The sequence below is a fragment of the Parasteatoda tepidariorum genome, chromosome X1, assembly GCF_043381705.1.
Source record: "Parasteatoda tepidariorum isolate YZ-2023 chromosome X1, CAS_Ptep_4.0, whole genome shotgun sequence".
Taxonomy (NCBI): domain Eukaryota; kingdom Metazoa; phylum Arthropoda; class Arachnida; order Araneae; family Theridiidae; genus Parasteatoda; species Parasteatoda tepidariorum.
This window is the reverse complement of record NC_092214.1, coordinates 1,887,248-1,906,730: the sequence shown is the minus strand read 5'-3', so window position 1 is coordinate 1,906,730 and position 19,483 is coordinate 1,887,248. Positions and strand designations below refer to the sequence as shown.

At 28.8% G+C, this 19,483-nt stretch overlaps 1 protein-coding gene across 2 annotated transcripts in view; it reads right to left on the bottom strand.

Annotated features, from left to right (window-relative positions):
- LOC107453026 (J domain-containing protein DDB_G0295729) overlaps positions 1 to 18,872 on the bottom strand; it is a 57,695-nt gene extending 38,823 nt beyond the window's left edge. Inside the window, exon 1 of one of the 2 annotated variants that reach the window (XM_016069695.3) lies at positions 18,752 to 18,872. The gene's annotated coding sequence lies outside the window, so the exon portion shown is untranslated. The remainder of the gene's footprint in view (positions 1 to 18,751) is intronic. The other variant, XM_016069687.2, reaches the window with a different exon arrangement.
- Between the last annotated feature and the right edge of the window lie 611 nt (positions 18,873 to 19,483).

Here is a 19,483-nt window from a genome sequence, read left to right as displayed (position 1 = left end):
TATATATATATATACATAACACTTTAACACACTTTGTTTCGATCTTATAAAAGCTAAAGTGAGCAAAAATTTTGTATTTCGCTATTAACTTTCAAAACCCAATTTTCGATAAGATCAAATTTCATAATATTTTTTTAAAACTTAAAAAAAAAAAATCAATTAAAAGATTTTAATAGCTTTAAATATAATAAATCTTTTCGTAGAATTATTTTCAACTATAACGATATTAGTAAAAATTTAGAGATAATTAATACATACGATTATGAATGTTACTATGAAGAAGAGAAATATCTTGAATTTACTGATAAACATATTGTTGCTATATATGGGTCTATTATGGGACACGTTGTTGATTAAATATTACTTGAAATTAGATATTGAAGATTTTAAGAACACATATTAATTAGTAGAATTTCCACATGCAGAGAAATATAAAGTTATCAATAGACATCAATTAAAAATATTAATGTAAGAAAATAGAGTAACTGGACATAAAGAGACCAAAAAACGCTTTTTTTGATCACAGGATTCTAAAATATACATTATTCCATTCATATACTTCGCCACGAGTAAAGGAACTTTTGATAAAGTTTCGGAATCCAAATGTCATATATTTGTAGAAATGATTTTATCAATCATGGGTTTGTTAGAATGACGGAAAATCATTATTATTCTCCAGGCAGGATCCATTTAGACCACCATTCTAACCAGTCTTTCTAAATTCTCCCGTAAACCAGTTCTGTAGGGATGGTTGACCGTGTAAAGATAAGCACAGATGGCGCTAGGGGTTAAAATTCGTCGCAAGACTTCCTGGTTACTGCTTCCGATTAATTTTTCCGTCTAAGCTTCAAAAAGCGCGCCATCTAATATTATTATATTTGTAGTGTTTTCAATATAACTTTCTTTCAATTTTCAATTCTACAAAACAAACAAGAAACGAACTTGGAGGACTGAGCGAGCTTGCTTATGATGACACCCAAAAAATAGCAAACCGTTCTAATTTACACAGATAAACCCAAATGAGAGATAACACTCAGAACATGGCAAACCTTACACTTTATTTATGTGGTGTTATTAATTTTCTTACACTTATTTTAGGCTCACGACCTTTTGGAATTTATAAATTACAGAAAATTCTTATGAATGGCAAAACTACTCGTAAATTTAAATTAAATCACAATAATAAAGCTTCATAGACTATTAAGCCCTTTACAATTTATAAATTACAGAAAATTCTTATGAATGGTAAAACTACTCGTAAATATAAATTAAAATCATAATAATAAAGCTTCCTGGACTATTAAGCCGGTTCACATACCGCCTTGTAAGCAGACCATTAGCGGAGGGTTACACAGGAAGTTTTCTAAATTCCGTCCAGTTTCAGAAAGCTTACATTCAGTCAACAATCCAGAGGTAAAGATGAAAATTTACATAAATCGAGTTCAGGCAATGTACGGTGTAGTGGGAGCTGGGAAAAGTCTGTCGAAAGCAGTATGAACTCATTTACGTTAAACATTCTCTTATTCAAAACATTTCCTTGTGTATAACAACTACTTTAACCCTAATCCTAATATGTGAATAACAAATGTTTAAATTTAACCATTTTAATCGTTATAAATTTTTACCCCTGAATATATTATTTAACAAGGCTATAGCTCATATATTATATTAAATACATTTAAGATGCTGAGGAGCTTAAAAATCCCCGAAGTTTAATAATATATAATACTTTCATATTATTGAAGGAAGAGAGAGAAATATTTGAAAATAACTTGTAATAAATATTTGAAATTATTACCAAAGCTAAAGTAAAGTACGAATTAGAATAAATAAAACCGTTAATAATCGAAACAATAAAACTCGTGAATATGAGTTCTCTCACTAACTCATCTCATTAACCCTAAAACTCATTGATATTCATTAATATGAATCTTTCGGAAATTTTTTTTTAAAAACTTATATGAATAACGAAATAAAAGTGAATATTAAGCATAATCTGTAGCACTGTAAATTAAATAAAACCTCTGAAATTTTAAAAATATATAATGTTAAAGGAAATTCATTCTTCATACAGCAATTTGAAAAAACGCCTTATCTTTTCACTGTGTAAAATACACTCCACGTATAATGAGGAATAATTTTCCAAAAAGACGCACTATTTTATTACATTAAAATTTCTTCTTTACCACTTTATTTTACGATAGGAAAGATCCTTCTTATTAATAAAAATACTTCTCTTTGTTGAACGAATCTTTTCTTCTAAGAACACATCTTGAAATCAAATAAAAAGGATGTTTCCTTATCAAAATCCCCTTTTGTCTGTTGAATTTCTTAAATAGTCTTGCTGTTTTTATGTGATACGAGCACAATTATCGAGATTAGACGAGGGTATGAAATGGTAGGCTGGAAGCCAGGCAGTCCCGTACTCAGGTTGCAAGAAAACTGTATGCAAAATCAAGAGTCATCCCTAATGTGTGGAAGCAGATTAACAACACTGGGACAGTGTCCAGAACACCAGGACCAGGTCATCCGAGACGGCGAATAACAACTGGCATTTGGTGCTATACCCAAGAGCCGGAGGACAACCAAATAACTCTTTTGTGACCTCTATGCTGCCAGGGTAACATCAGTTACACAGAAAACAATGGCATGGAGACAAAACTGCATACCAGAAAGTCGACTATTAGCATTCAGTTCGTTTTTGCAGACAACAATGCTAGAGCACATAGGGCCAGTTTGTTCGATGACTAACTGAAAAACAAATATATTCAGCGAATGTATTGGCCAGCCAGATTTCCTGACCTTAATTCAATTGAACATGCTTAGGCTGTTCTTGGGAAGGCAGTTACATGACGCCAATCTTCGCCCAGAACCATTCAGGAGTTAAAAACTGCTCTGGACTTCCATAAGCACTTCTGAACTTACTTGTTAACAGTGGGGCTACTCGTTTTGCATGTTGTGTATCTCTCAGAGGGGACCACACACCCATACATTTCTAATGTCATTTTAACTTGAAAATTTGACATCTTTTGACTCTTGCCCATTGACTCTTGACTTTGACCTCTCTTGACTCTTACAATAAACTGTATTCATGCCTAATTTAATTTCTCCCCTCCACTGTTTCTCGAGTTATTTGGGAAATTTTTAGTGCTTCTTCATTTTGCAATTAATACCAAAATATGTACACTATCTACCCTATGTGACCAGAATATGTACACCATCACAATTTATTCGTATTCAATAGTTGGTAGAGTCTCCACATAAGGTAATTAATCATCCTAATCTCCCAAGGCACAATTTTCACAATTTGGATGATTTAGAATGGTATTTCCTTTTACTCGACTTGGAGAAGACATGCAATTTCTTTCACCGATTTAGAACTGCTTTTGCAACGGTAGTTTAAAGATCCAACTCGTCGCACATGTTTTCCATAGAATTCATATCTGGATTCCATGCGGTCCACCCCATTGTCATAATACAAAACTAGGGTGGACCTGCTAACATTACAAATGAGTTTGTCATGCTGAACACTGATTGTAAAAGCAGGGGAAGAAAATTGTCATCTAAAATAGTGAAGTCAGGAATTCCACGAATTAGGTCACAATCCATAACACGAGAAACGTCCATACCCCACAATGAGAAACCTACATGCGTAGGATAATCGCGCAATCTTGATGATTTTGAATAGTCTGTAGCATAAAACTGTCAAAAATCAAATCAGTATGTTCAAAATTGACCTGTAATTTTTAAAATCATAACTCAAAATTAGCTTAAAACGAAACTAACTTTACGTGAGGAAAAAAGAGGCGGGGATTGCTTATAACGTCAGTAAATAGGGTAAACAGAATTGACCGAAGATAAACTTGTCATAAGGTGTAGTGATATTGTCTACAAAGGAGTTTCATTCTAATCTATTTTTGCTGTTGTTGCCAAAATTGAGTTAAATTTTTGATTTAATGCAGAGAGAGAAGGATATTTGGTTTGAGAATTGATATTTTTTAATAAAAAATATCAATTTTGTCATTCTAAAGTGTTGTAAGAAATAAGAATTGTTTCAAAATTTTTCACCTACTGGTTTCATCACAGATAGGAAATGGAAATATTTAAGATTTAGATTTTTAAGCTTTTTACTATAGATGCAGATAATTCTTAATCCCTTATTCATTTATTTTTAGTTATTTTTTTATTCCTAAAACCGTTTTTCATGAAAAACAACAAAAAATAAAACAATTATTAATTTTTAATAATTTTTCTTAGGTGCAATATTGAATTTATTCAAAGTACGCGAAATTTGCTGGACGCGAAATTTGCGTTTTAAAATTTTATACCCTTATTAGCTAAAATATGTTTGCAAGATGCATTTCGCAAAATAAAATTCATACAAAATTTACCAAAAGAAGAAAAAAAACACAAGCACACAAGCGAATTATTTGTGTGTGTAGAAAATTTTAAGAATTTAAAGTGTGATGTAAATAAAGTACTACATTTTCTTCATTTCAAAATGAAATGTGATTTTTTAGTTTCCCTTTTTTCAAATTTAAATATTGTTAAAATTGCTAATTTTGCTTCGAAATTCGCTGTTTTAGTGACAATGAATAAGTTATAAAAATTGCTTTTTAAAATTTTAAAAATTACAGAAATAACTTTGAAACATCATTTTGTAATTTGAGGACTGTTTTTTTTTTCCGATTGAATCCCCTTTCTGAGAAAATTTTTGTAGGTGCCCTGGAGAAAAATTATGAAAGTAAAAAAAAAAGGTTTTAAACTACTTTGTGTTTTTTTTTTCCAATGACCTTTGAAAAGCCTTATTATTTTCTTTTATTAATGTTGGTTTACTTTTACGAATAACATACATTAAAGTATGAGTTGTTTTAAAAATTCCATGCTGGTTTGATCGCAGACTGAGCAAATTGAAATGCATAAGATTTTAAATAAAAAGTTTTGATAGAAATAAAGTTTAAAAATTTTCTTAAAAAATATCTCATTTTTTAATGTTTACTTCTAAAATATTTCATTTAATTGCTATTAGAAGTGATGCGAAAGATTTTAAGCCCCTTTCATTTTTTATTTTAATTCTTTTTATATTTTTCCTCCACCCAACTACACAAAAATAAAATGCATTATTTTTATCTCTAAAATTTCGATTTCAATAAAGTAAAAAACAAAGGAAAATATGTTTTAGATAACGAAGTTAAAGCAGAACGAAACGAAATAGATCCTTTAAATGAAGGAAAAATATTTATAAAAAGGAATAACCTGTACACGATTACTCTTTAAGAATAAAATCCTTTCATTTCAAAGAATAAAATAAGAAAAAGGCATTTTTTAAAAAGATCATTTTATAAATATTTTAATTCAGCATGATGAATGATTTCTTTAGAGAAGCTTAATCAAAAGAAAAACATTCTTATAAAATTAAAATATTACTAAGTACTGTAAAATGGTTTTATAACAAAATAATGAAGTTTCAGATATTTCACGATTTTTTTTTCTCCTTCTTTTTTGGCCATCACGTTTGATGGCTTTGCACCTATCCTATCATTTTTCGCCTTTTAGTACATTTACATTTATGTTTATAGATTTATATTATTAAATTTTATATAGTGCGTTAAATGTGAAGCTATTACAACGTGATATAAAAGTGCTTGGAGTTATTTTTGAGATGTTCTACGAGCGACGGCATGCGCTTTTACTGTATCAGAAGGTGATGGGAGTCGTATTTTCCTATATTCTGACGTCATCAGTCGAGATGGGGAAACTAACTGTGTTTTAGGAGGCGTGGCTAATCGAGCAATTTTAAATATTAATTACAAAATAACTACTTAACCCACTGAACTGATATGGGTGTTTATCATCATAAAATGGTTTGAAGTTTTATATTAAAAAACAAAAAAATACCACGCAGGGGTTCCTCATTTCCCTTTCTTCAAACTTTACTGTGGGCATTCTGAAAAAATCTCCCAGAATACACCCAACCCACACATTGCCATCCGACTGAGCAGTTATCACCTCAACATTGGATTTTGTAATCAAAAGGCATGAATCATAAAAACCAAGATTTTTTACGAAGGTATTTATCAAAACAGCAGATACTTGTTGGAACTCCTGAAGTAGTTTGATCCTGAATTTCCTTAAATAGCACTCAATGGTTTCTATTTGTTAGTTTTGTGCCAACACATTCTGACAAACACATCACAAAAACCACTCTCAATTTTTGTCTCTACATTTCTATTATGTCTGACAGCTCGGAATTTCATGGTATTTAGTATGCGACCAATATGTTTCCTACACGATATTTAAGCACAAGAGGTTTGACCCGCAGATATTCTTATTTGTATGCCTTATAAGCAGATAGAGTATATACATATATTTCATTGATTAATACGGTCAGAGTTTTAAATTAGTTCCTTAATCATTTCTGTCACACTTTTTGTCTGTGTGCTGTCGTAAAATCTCCTAAAAGATTATCTAACACGAATTTTAAATTTTGACAAATAAAATTTGATATTTAATGCTAGAAATTAAAAGGAAAAATTATTACAAATTTATGAATGTATATGACTGACAATTCAAAAAAATTTTGATCATTTTTAAATGAAATAAAAAATAACAGATAACTAATAAAAATGAGTTTTTGAGTGAAATCTCTAGTTTTATAAATGCGTACCAATGGTTAAAAATACATGATAGTCTGAACTGAACATAGAAAAGTGAATTTTGCTTCAAAAAATGACGAAAATACAAAAGAATATTCAAATAATCTCAAATAACACCACAAAATAAAAACTGTCCTGAATTCTTTAAAAATGCCCCAAAATTTAAAAGTCTAATGAAAAAAAGCCCCAAAAGAGCAAAAAAGTTCAAAACAAGGCATTTTTGGCACAAGGTATAACCGATCTTCATTTGGGTATCAACGTGCCTTTTGGCACAAAGTATACCCTATCTTCATTAAGAAAGTATCCAGATGTTTACTAATAGAAATAAGAGCCTAAAATTCATGTAGAATGGTTACTTGATAAAATCCTTAATAAATGACAGCAATGAAAATGTTATTATTTACGGTGTGAAAGTTAAGTAGAAAAAGCAATTTAGTATTTTGATAGTTACTTAATATTATATCAACATTCACGCTAATATTTTAAGCAAAAATAGATTAAAGTAAATACTTTAATCTCATTTATCTATTCTTGGAATAATTTTTAATTATTTTCTAATGTTCCGATGGAATAATTCGGTAAAAATGCTATTTTTTTTCGCATGAAATTTAGGATTGTCTAAAACATGTAACGTAAGCAACGCTGGTAGCTTCTCCATAAATGTATTCCTTAAAATAATCTGATGTCATAAAATTCGGTAAAAAACGTTTTTATTGTGTTTTATAAATCAGAAAGTTTATGGCAGATGCAGCAAATATTTAGTGTATATTACGTAAATATAATATCAATAAAATTCAGAATTAGCTGCTATTAACGTTCTAACCTTTTAAGAAGTGCCCATTTAAAAATCTCGCAAAATTGTTAAAAAGAATAATAATAAAAAGCTTTTTTTATGTATTAATTTACTTATTATATTTATTTACTTATTATAGTTATTTCTTAGCGAAATAAAAATACATTTTGAAAATGGAGCGAAGTAAAGTTTCAAAAATTACTCCAAAATTGGCCACAGGCGTTATCAGCTCGAGAATATTTACTAAATTTCTTCCCCGCATGTTTAAAAAAAAAAAAAAAAAAAAAAACTGCTCTTCGCTGAATAAAAAAGCTTCAATAATTATCTCTAAGCATCACCCGGAATTTATGAAAGGAATTTTCTTATTTAAAATACCGGTGACTTCTTTGTTATCTAGTTCTATTGGCGTACACAACCGTGACCTTCGTCAATTCCCATTTTGAATCCTAAAATGCTTCTGAAAGATTATATCAAGTTCGATGAATGAAAAGTAATTTTAGTTTCAGATTCTTAAATGGGATAAAATCGATAAAGTACTTCCTTTCGTATGAATTTTTAAGCAGGAATAAATAGAATCCTTATTTTATTCATTTTTAGATCTCAAAGAAAAGAAAAAATGCGACTGTTATGTCTGACTTACAACTAACAAGGAAAATACTCAAACTTTCAATCGGGATGAATTTTATTAAGTTGTGAAATAATATGTAAAACTTATGTCATCTATCTTGAAGTATCCAAAATTATCAAAATATGTAATCTTTTAAGTATCTTAAAAGTGATTCTTTTTATTGAATTCTTTATCATGCATTTGGTGAAATTTATGATTTAAATTTAAGTGTACACTAATATTTCCTATAATTTCGATATTCGCAACCAAAACGAAATACACAATAAGTAAATCAACTCTGAGGAGAAAAAAAATGGTTCTAAATTCCAAAAAGTAGTTTCCAGCTATCCATTCCAGATAAATCTGAAGGAACTAATCTATAAGATTATTAATCTGTAATAATATGTAATCTATCTGTAATATATGTAATATATGTGTAATATCTGTAATATATGTAATCTATAAGATAAAAATATAATTAGGATTAGTTATAGAAGATAGAAAATTGTAATTGCATTATCGCAATATTACTGGTTAGCCATTGGTCAATTTTTTTCTTATCTTTATTTTTTTCTGAATAAACAAACACCTCAATATTTCATGTCATAGGTTGTAAAACAGATATTTGTCATACTGTATTGGTTTTCAGACACTTCTTTAGACGTCACCAAAATTCTTTACCTTCTTCAGTATTCAGATTTATATTGAAATCACTGCAGTAATTATGAATAAGTAGATCATAAAAAGAATATGAAATTTTTTTTTCTTAATATTATGCAATAACATCAAAAATATTATGTAAATTAAAAGAAAAAAATCAATCTGGAAAACTCCAAGAAGTTCCAAAATTATCTCTAGTATTTTTTATTTGATCTTATTGCTCTTTTATTAGTGCTTATGTTAACCTGATTTCTTATGACTCTTACAACTCTTTATTTGCGATTATGGTGCTAAAGTTGATTTAGTCGAAAAGTGTGAGGACATTTCCTAATGGGTAATATGAGTATGACTAACAAGGTTAATATGAGTATGAATTATAACTAACAGCTCAAAGTGTCACTTGTCGATCTGGCTCAATTTTTATTTTACAGAAAAAGTTTTAGGTTAATTATCAAGTTATAAAAAAATATCTTTTAAATATCTTAAAGATAATTCTTCCTTCTGTATTCATTATTGCGCATTTGGTGATATTTATGATATTCTTTACAAATTTGATCACCCAAATGAATGTTTTCAATAATTTATAGGTCGATAACTAAAGTGAAACGAACAATTTAGTATGCATAACTAACCAAAATAGCTAACTGTATAAACAAAAGAATCAAAGCCAGTGACACTTTAGGTACCTTCCTTATAAATGTTATACTTTATTTTCGATGTAGAAGTTTTGTGCTCATAAACTTCAATTATAATTGGGTGTTGACTTATACAACGATAATATATTTGAACTCGAAGATTTCATCTCCCGGAACATATTAAATGATAATATTTCCTAAATATAAATAAATATAAAGGCATGAAAGATAAATACAAAGACATGAAAAGTAATGCAATCAAAGCTTTAGTGAACCGAAAATAAAACCATTTAGATTTTATCTTTTGAGTTGGTGACATTTATTTTCAGTTTGAGAAATATAAACATATAGCTTACAGCATAATCGTAACCACAATTAAGTATGTTTCAGACAATTAGCTTACTGTATCATCATAACCACAACTAAGTATGTTTCAGACAATAAGCTTACAATATTATCGTAACCACATGTTTCGCATAATTAGCTTACAGTATTATCGTAACCACAACTAAGTATGGAAAAGATAATTAACTTACAGTAATTATTATAGTATTATATCAGGTTTAGCTTACAGTATCATCCTAATTGGTTTTAAAAAAATCTTTTTCAAGAAGTTTGAATTCAATGGTCGATTTGTAAAGCTTCAGTGTCAAAATACAGAAGGCTGTGAACAGGTGAAGGTGCCTCATTATAATGCCGAAATGAACTTTTGTTTATGGGAAATTATTTGCGTTCTTTTCACTTCGTTTTCGCTTTATTCAAGAATTTTTTCTCTTTTGCACCCATCTTTCTCCACGATTCCTCCATAATGGCAATTTTGTAAAAGTTAACCAGAATAGCATAACTGTTAAAGGGTTAAAAGCACCCGTTTTCCTGTTTTAATCTCCTTCAGATGAACCAATGCTTTACATAAAAATCAAAAATTGGAATTACATTAGAATCGAAATTGTGATTTGAAGTGAGCTTACAGTCTCGAAGCCGCAATTTCTGTCCAATTTTGATCAGTTCCATAATAAAACAATATCCAACAATCAAATATCCACCTAATTAGTTACTATTCTCCTTCACGGAGACAAACATTTGCGATAAGTTCAACAGCATCGTGCCTCTATAAAGCTTAGCACGAAAAATAAAAAAGTTCTCGAAAATATTCATTATTTAAAAAGCAAAAAATGAAGAGCTTCTCGATAAGATGATCTTATTTAAAACTTTTGTGTGCCACGCAAAATAATATAAAATGCTAGGCGATTTTTATAAGCTTCTTCCAAATAACAGCGTTCTGTTGGGTTTACAGTTAGGTTTCCGCCCTTTTACTATTTTTTAATAGTGTTGCAGCATTTCATTTTTTATTTCCTTTGTCGTTTAACGTAAATTTTTGTTTAATCGCTCTTTATCGAACTCAGCTGGACAGGCTAGATTGAAGTCAAAATTCCCACAACGAAAAATAATAAATGTATATATTAATGGCGAACAATAGTTTTTGCAGATGGAAATTAGCATTGAAGACGCTTAATCAATAGCTTTAAAAAATGTCATCTAAATTATGTCAACATTGGAGTATTCGGTAACGAAAATATTTAATATGCGGTGTGAATGCACGTGAGCTTAAAATAAATTTCTCATTTTAGGGTTTCATTTTTATTTGAAAAAGGGGATATTTTTACTTCAAAATGTGTTTAATTGTTCCTAAATAAATTAGACAAACCTGTCCAACAACCCTAGATGACCCGTGACAGAAGCGTGTGAGGCAAGCATTAAGTAGTAAAGTAAATATTTTAAGAGTTATCCTGTTTCAATGTCTTTTCTTTTACACTTTTCGAAAGAACATCACGAATAGTTCTTAATTTTGAAATGCCTCTGTTGAGTAGAATAAATGTGTTATGTGTAAAAAATATTTCGAATTCAAATACAAAATAAATGTGAAGAATAAATGTGTTATGTGTAAAAAATATTTCGAATTCAATTACAGAATAAATGTATTACGCTTAAAAAATATTTCGAATTCAATGACAGAATAAATGTGAAGAATAAATGTATTACGTTTAAAAAATATTTCGAATTCAATTACAAAATAAATTATACGCTCTTGACATTAAATCTGTTTTTAAAAAGAAAGATAACAAACATATTTCTTTTTGTAAACGTTGACATTTTAAGGTTTTATTTTCATAAATATTGTGCAACGAGCATCTCTTTCATATTTATTATGTTAAAAAAATTACAACTTGATTTTCATAAGATTATTATCATTGTGTATATTTTTAAGAATAATGGATCCTTTTTTTTCTCTAGTTTTAGATTAAACTTATAAGTCATATTTTATATCTAAAAAACACTAATGCTTCTACTCTTCTAATATCTGTAATAGTTTTGTGACTATGCGATTTAAAAATTTGCAATTATAACGCATGGACTATGATGCAAATTACAATTTTTACAAAAATTAGCTCAAACATTAAGAAAAATAATATGACGGTACACTCGCTTTGTGTTAAAGTAATGTCGTGTCATCATTTCGTGGTTTTCTTGCTCGTATAACCCGAATAAGTGTTGAATTGTCCTACAAATTAAGTTTTTGATTTTATTGAGACAACTAATTAATTTTTCTTGGTTACTATTGCATCTTCAATCACATAGCTTTTGAAAGTCTAACATGATTTCAAACACTAGAAAGTTAAAGAACCAATAATATGACAATTAAATTCTTAATAATCAATTTAAAACAGTTTTTTACTATTCATTATTTTAATCGTTTTGTGGAGTGAACATTGTTTTTGTATAATCATTTACCAAGATCATTTATTATTTAAGAAAAAAAATAGCTGAAATGACAAAATAAGTTAAATGTACATAGCGTGACTATCAACTTACTGAAGAAAAAAAAAGGTGGTATGTGCTGATAGCACAATAGTTTCGTTAAAGAAGCTATTTAACGATGATGCGAATTAAACCTATAACATTGTTTTAGAATTTTAAACAGTTCATTATTTTAGTAGTAGGGAATACAGTATTTTGCACAGCATGAATACGTTGAGTGAATACTGTATTTTGTATTCACTACAGTATGAATACGTTGAGTGAATACAGTATTTTTATTGTATAATCATTTACTATATAAGAAAAGAGTAACAGCTGAAATTAAAAAATAAATTTAATAAACAATTTGTCTGGAAAGTTAAGGCGTTCTACGCGCCGTACAGATCGTACAGCCACAATCATTAAATATTGTTCGTTAAAAAGGTTATTTAGCAATAATGCGAAAGTTTTATTCTTGATATTGCTTTATAATTTCAAGCAGTTATTTACAATTCATTATTTTAATTCCTACGTTGAATGAACATAATTAATTTCATTGAATACTCTTAAATTATCATGTATTTTCGTTGCGTATTTTTGTTGATCACTATTAAAGATACATTTTTTTTCACTATTGAAATAGTGTATATATAACAAAAATAGCTGTTATGTCAGAATAAGTTTAATATACAGATCGTAAAAATTTTCTGGTTTAGCGTAAAAGGTTTGTCTGGGACGCAGGCAGTGCTCACCACACTGCCAAATTGTGACCCTCGTAACTCCTCCCACAAAGGGTTGTCGTGAGAATGTTTTTACACGTAGCGTTATAATAGTTTTAATAATTCAAAAATGGCACATCCCTATAATTAAAATAGAACAGAATAAAAATACCGTTAGAAAAGAGAGTAAGTAACATCATAACTTTTATTAGTTTTAAAATAATATGGATTTAATTTACTTAGATTATTTATAGTTGTACAGAACGATACAAAGACTGATAAGATATAATATGGTGAAAAATTTATAAAAGAAAGGTATAATATGTTATACAACAAGAATTTTGAAGTTATGAATAACTCGCAAGGGAAAACTGAAACGCTCCCATATGACTAAATTTTAAAAAAACAAATAATAATAAATAAAATAAAATTAATTATATGAATTTAAATCCTTTAATTACGAAATCACAGCGCTTTCATACCATCAACAGCATTTTAATTTTCTTTAGCTCCTAAAAATAATTCCCTTCTTCCGAGGAATCACCCGACCCACGTGGATACATGCAAGACCCCTGCTAGTCTGTGGTCTAAGGCACGTGGATTTATGGCGTACGAACGACGCGTGTATATTAATTGATGACGGTTGAAACGGACCTATAGCCGGTAAAGTTTTTTTTTTTACTGAAAAATAACATATGCTTTTAGAGCCTGCTATTTACCAGTTAAGATGTATGTAAATTGACTCCCTGGATTATTAGATATCGTAACAGCCATTTTAACCTGTTTGCTTAGAACCTGTTTCTAACAAGTTGAAATTATTCATTAAATTAAATGCCCACATCATTAGGTATCGCTATTTTAACCTATATTCTCAAGAACCTGTAATTAACTTGATTCCGCAAACTAAACCATTTAAGTACCGCTATTTTGATCTGTTTGCTTAGAATCTAATAAAATGTTCTACAAATTAATCTCATGGATTATTACATATCATAACAGTCATTCTTGATGAAGCATGGAACAATAAATCCATACAGAACACGTTTCTTTCACTTTTTTAATAGTTTAGGCAACTATTAAAAACTAAACTTAAAGTGATTAAAAAAATTCTAAAATTTAAAAATATGTTCTACTTGCGAAAATTACACACGACATGCAAAAACAAAGGAAAATATATTTTTTAAAAGTATTAAACTAAGAAATTGATAACTTTCCTAATTTAAATAATTTACCTCCGGAAAAAAATTTATATGTCAAAACAACATTTTAAGATGATTTCCAAAAGAAAAAAAGTTAACTGCTATGCTTGCAGAAAATAGTAATGCAATGTACAGTTGTTTTTATATGCATTTTGAATTATTGATAATTTTTAAAATTACACAATATTATAATTTTTGATAAATGTATTGATTCTTACTGAAGGTTATTTTATTAATGAAACCTGGTAAAAATAATTACATGTTTGTTGATCATATTCCTTATTTCATTGGTAATAATTTTATTAATGCAAGATATTTTTCTTAATTATATTGTTAACGTTAAATATGTGAGTTACATAGTATATTAAGGGGTAAAATGTTAAAATTTTCGAAATTAATTATGTGATGCTCAATTCAAAATTTTAAATGCAACTAAAGTATTCGACTTTTTTCTTCTCTTAAATAAAATATTTAATAATTGAAATTTATTTTTAATGCTTGAAGGCAATTAAGGAGTAGCAAAAATTATAAATTTAACAAAGATATGGATTTAATTCCTGTTCAGGAATTATCCACTAATATGGAAGCGTCAAATAATGAAATAGTTGATGGTTGATTTTTAAATATTTGATAATTCGGAGAGGCAGATAAACAAAGTGAACAACCACGAAATTAACAATTAAGAGTAACCGGATATGTTCAAAATAAAAATGACTAATTCTGACTAATAAAACTTTCTTTTGAAATGTAAATACAGGTAATACTTTAATCCCAATTAAAAGTTTTGAAAAATTAAATGTCCGAAAAGAGCGAAAAGAATTGGTGAAGCAAACAAGAGGTAGTTTGCAATTTCTCAATCTTGCACTCTAAATTTAAAAATTGAAGAAAAAAAAAATAGTTGAATTTTATATTTGAAATACCGATATACCTAATGCAATTTTGGTCTTAAAAGCTTGCTTTGGATTTCAATTGGTTGTAATGCAAAATCAGAGAAAGCTTTTTCTGATTATCAAAACAACACTCAAGGCCCGACTTAGCCTAATTAGGACCCGGGGATAAAACTTCTTTGGGGAGCCCCCCTCTGTGTCAATACTTCAGTAATGAAGAACCGAACTTCATGGAGGTATTTAAAATTTTCACCTCATTATAGATAAAAAGAAATTTGACTTGAGCCTAAAATAGCTGTTAAGTCCCCCACCCTCCAATGGTCAAACGAAATATCGTTCTGTCCATTTTATTGATTCTCTGACAATTCTATGTCCATCATGTCAAATGCAGTTTTCTGATTATTTACTTCTCTTTATTATTAACTTCTGATTGTCATCTAGCTGCAAAAAATTAATATCCTTACTGACGGAATTCAGCAGAATTTTCACAATTACGATGGCTCAATTAAGCCAATCAGAAGCCTGTATTTTTGTAAACATATCGCATTTTGCGGTATATAAAAATATAGGATTTTGCTTGACCAAATTTGTCCACCTTAATTGTGAAAATTTAGCTGAATTCTGCCCCTGAAAGCAATGGATTTACGAAATATAGATTGGGTTTTTACGATTGATTAATGAAGATGCAAATATTAAACTGACGGATTTTACACAGTACTGATATTTTGTTTAAAAAATTTCATTAAAGAGGGAAACGTAAAATAAATTTAAATTCGATTTGGAGGCCTCCTCTGATATGGCGGCCTGGGGCAACTGCCCCGTATGCCCCTGGCCCCTGCCTTAGTCAGGCTCTGCTTACACTTTTTACCTGAAATCTGGGTTAAAGATTGCAATAATACACCAAGGAAGAAAATAAAGTTACAAATGAAAATTAAAAAATATAAAAAAGATTGTAAAATCAGAATCAAATAAAACGAATTGTTAAAGAAAAGAAAATTTTGGACAAAAATAAATAAAAATAAGAATATAAAAGTGCAAACAAAGTAAACTTAAAGAAAGAAAAATGAAATTAAAAATAAAGATTAAATAGCAAACTTAAAATTTAATTTTCTTGAATTTTTCAATATTCTAGAGGCTAAATATGGTAATGGGGGTCTGCATTATCATGATCAGGTCGATAGAATATTATCAATTCAAGATAGTGAAGGGAAAAAAATTGAATTTCAGAAAACTTTACAAACTTTTTCAAATATTTTGCTATTGACATGACAGATATGAAAGCTAAATAATAAATAAAGTGAAATAAAAAAGTAGTCCGCCAGAGGTAAGTAATCGAGTAATATTAATTTAGGTATCTCCAAATATAATAAAATTGTTCTGGATAAAGGGTTAACTAAACGTAAACAAGGTAAATACTTAATACTTGAAAAATTTCAAAATAATGTCAATCTTAACTACAAAATAAATAAAAAGAATATTCATAATAAGGAAAATACCGAAATAGTTCATATATAAAAGGTACCACACACGTGACAAACTAAAATTATCTCACGAATAATAAATAAATGTACTAATTTATTATATTAATATGGTTTAATAATGTAAATAAAATTAATTTTAAATTTAATTTTTTAATGTATCATCATCATTATAGTTGACCAAACAACCCAATGTGGGCCAATGCCTTCCTCTGAAGATTTCTCCATAATGACTTCCGATTTATCTTTGATCTCCAATTCTTTTCATTAATTGCAAGAAAGTTAGACTCCACCGAGTCTGCCCATCTGAACTACGGTATTTCCCGCTTTCCTGTTCCAGTGGGTTTAAAAAGCAGCATCTTTTTTATTGTATTGTCATCACTCATTCGAATCACGCGGGCCATGCAATTCATTCTATTTATTTTTATGCATTTAATAATATCGGGTTGTTCATAAATCTTGTACAGTTCAAAATTAAATCTTCTTCTCCAGTTATTGTTTCATTTGCATTGTCCAAGCCTCAGAAGCGTATGTCAAGACTGGCCCGACAAGAGTTTTGTAGATTAAGAACTTTGCTTTTCTAGAAAGAAACCTAGATTTAATAAATCTTCTCAGCCCATGGACAGCCCCATTTGCCAGATAGAGTCGGTTTTTTATTTCAGGAATCATTCTGCTGTCAATAGTAATAATTAATCCTAAGTAAGTAAAACCCCTTACTGTTTCAAATCTATAAGGATTTATTCAAAATAGAGGTCTGGGACTCTGTTTCTTGAGAATAACACATATAGTTTGTTTTCTCTACATTTATGACCTAGCCTAGCCCATTCGTCTTGCAGTCACCTCAAGGGCAAGAAATGCCTCTTTCAGAGCAGGAAGGGAACGAGCAATTACATCAATACCATCAGCATATGCAAATAGTTGTACTGATCTAGTAAGAATGTGACCACTGGTATTGATGTTTGAATCATGAATAACTCTCTCAAGTGCAATATTGAAAATAATAAATATGACGCATCAAAATAACATTTCATTAACAAATTTTTGAATCGGTTTAACTAAAAAAGTCAGCTTTTCAAAACTTAGTCGGGGATGATAATTTGATGAAAGAAACAATCTTCGGAATAAAAAAATGCGTTTTTTTAGTCGAAATAAAGGTTAACTTTTATGCAAGATAATTCTCTGATTTATTTCTAAATCATTTTATCAAATGAAAATTCGACAAAAGTTATAAGGATGATCAGTCTTTTTCCCTCTAATAGTTTTTCTTAGAATTTATTTAGAGCAATCTGAAGTCCTAAAACTCAATGAAAAATGGTGTTTAAATAGAAAAGTAATAACGGTAATTAGCTTTTGCTAGAAGCGCCATACATTTATGTAACACTTTAAAAAATTTTCATGCATAGTTACCATCATTTTTGATGTTGAGGTAAACTAAATGCGTTTTTAAGAATTGAATTGTAGTTATCGTGCAAAAAATACATAAAATTGAGAAAATAGCATTTTTTTAAAAAAATTAGCCCGAATATATCACAAAAAAATGCACTTGTTTTTTAAACGAAATATTTTTACAATGAAACATTTAAACCGATTCTTATGCGATTAAAAAATTGCACACGATTTTTGAAATATTTCAATAAGTTAATTCCTTCTCGTTCTTAAAGGGTATAACTTTTATTAGTTCAAAACTTTGTCACAAATATTTTATAAATGGCCATAACTTTGAAAGGCACCAGAAAAGTACAAGATAACTAAATAGCTATTCACTGACAATTCAAGATACGTAAAAAATAAATAAATAAATAGTTGACCAAAAGTTCAATCAAAGAAAAAAAATTTTAATTTTTATACAAAACGAACACAAATCTTATTACATTTCTCGTAATAACAAATTTCAGAAATAATCATAGTCTTATGATTTTTTCACTTCAATTCTTAACTTGCCAATATTAAAAAAGAAAAAAGAAAGGTGAAGGGTTTGTTGTTGTATCAAATAAGCATTATAAATTCCAAATTTTAAAACAATAAGTAACGCCATTCAGTAAAGAAAATTAGTCAATTCTCAACCACTGCTTAAGACATATTAAATTTAAAAATCCGTGATTTATAAAAATTGATAACAACGTGAATATATAATATTGTAGGAAAGCAGAAATACTAGGAAAAAATTTATCACATATTTCATTAAAACAAGAAACCAAATTAATGCAATTGGTATGATTCCCAAAAAATAAATTTTTTTTTAAAATCATGAGTTTATATACAGCAAAACACTATGAAAAACCCTATTTTAACCCCCAAAATTAAAATAGGAATGAACTGACCTGTTGAAAACGTGTGTATCCATTGAGGTGCCGTTAGAAGGCCTTAATGATCTTCTTCCACTGAAGAACGACCTCTTCACTACAACAAGGAAGAGATTCCTTGCTTAGCCTAAAGCAGACTAAAACCGGCTTCCAAGATCCGTCAACACGCAGTCTTCGTTTCATTTTGCAAACCATTCATTCAATATAAAAGAGATTATTTTCTTTATCAATATGTCAGTTAAAATACCAGAGGTTCACAATTTTTTCGGGTATGGAACCCTAAATGATCGACCTTCTTTAGGCAAAACCTTGATTTTATAAATAAAATTCATTAGTATTTACGAACGTTTTATTGAATAATACTACTAATTATTTTGAAAATGTTTAATGCGTAAAACATAAATTCGTTTTTATCGATGGTTATCATAAAATGAGGCTTTGTATCAGACATTCGCTGGCCTGTGGCGTATCTAGTCTAGTTCTATAATTCTCTATTGTATACATTAGCTGAAAATAGTATTAGATAAATAATAATCTGAATTATAGTTCATTGAAATAAAAATTGAAAATAACTGTCATAAACGTTGAAAATGGAAATATTTCTTCTTGTTCTTGAATTAAATTATAGGAGTTTGAAAAGCTCAACGGGGAAAAAAACTAATTCAGTTTTTGAATATCTTTGAATATACAAATGAATATCTTTTTCACAATTAATTCAATACTCTCTTAATTATTTCAGTGCTTATTACA